Source organism: Lathamus discolor, chromosome Z, assembly GCF_037157495.1.
Source record: "Lathamus discolor isolate bLatDis1 chromosome Z, bLatDis1.hap1, whole genome shotgun sequence".
NCBI lineage: Eukaryota > Metazoa > Chordata > Aves > Psittaciformes > Psittacidae > Lathamus > Lathamus discolor.
The window spans coordinates 109,750,205-109,751,459 of NC_088909.1; positions in this window are offsets into that span (position 1 = coordinate 109,750,205).

The following is a 1,255-nucleotide window of genomic DNA, read 5'->3' on the forward strand; positions in this document are numbered from 1 at the left end:
GAACCTTTAATGGTTCATTGCCTGAGTGGGTGTTAAGGACAAGGGTGGGAGTGCTGTTCTTTGTGTTTCTGATGCAAGCTGTCACTGCCAGTTTGGCTGCTCGACCTCGAAGGGATGATGTGGTTACTGGGTATTTCAAGTCTTGCTGGTGCAGAATGGAAAGGAAATGAGCTAAATTGTAGTGTAGGTGGTACTGACCCTAACATCTGCCCTTTCAGTTGTCCCTTAGCGTGTACCAAGCAAGACAGTGGGTGCATCGATCACGCTCTCAGCCTTCATTGCTGAATCCCACCTGAAGGACAAGAGACAGGATACTGGAAATTTCCATTCACACCTTGCACTTGATCAAAAGCCATTTTGAAACTGGTTCGTGGACCTAAGTGACATGAACCCAAATGAAAGCACAGGACATTCAGAACAAACCAAATACTGTATCTCAGTGAATCCCCTGTGTTGGGCATGTCTCTGTTGAACAGAAGGGCACACTACTGAGTTAACCTGGTCCAGACGGGCACGAAGCCTGACCTACTGCTACGGCCACCAACCACACAAAGGGCAGCAGAGGCTGGTCACATTGCCAAGGAGCTTACAAACCCATATGGACCTTTGGCTTCCCCAAACGCTGCAGACCCCAGGACTCTGGTGGTTTCCACTCAAAGTCCCTCCCCACAAGAGGCAAGAACCAGCTCCCCCAGCTTTCCTCCTTGCCTGGTGACACCCATGCCCAGCACAGAAGCCTGGCTTCCCGTGGTATTTCAGGGACTGGGGCAGTGTCAGGTGGGAGATGGGTCCTTAGCACGGGGGCCCTTTTAAGTTCAAATCATGAAAACCAAGAATAATAACAGAAAATCCCAGCAAGTTCTGACAGCGAGACAGGCACCCCCAGCCAGCCCCTGCAGAACTGGGCTGATGGGTACCATCAGCGAGCACAGAGCCACGTGCACTGAATCAGCCCAGCAGAGCCCAGAGCTCTGGACTGACCCGATCTGCGTGCTGCCCACGGCAGAGTGGTCACACACAGGGCTGGGGTGGGTGCCCCCACCACGGACCCCATGCAGAACCCACTTAGAATCATAGCACCATGGAATGGTTCGTGGTGGAAGGGACCTCAGAGCTCATCCAGCCCCAACCCCCAGCCACAGCTTCTCTGGGCACCCTGTGCCAGCGCCTCAGCACCCTCACAGGGAAGAGCTTCTGCCTAGGAGCTCATCTCAATCTCTCTGTCACTAAAGAATCCACTCGGCACAGCCTGGGA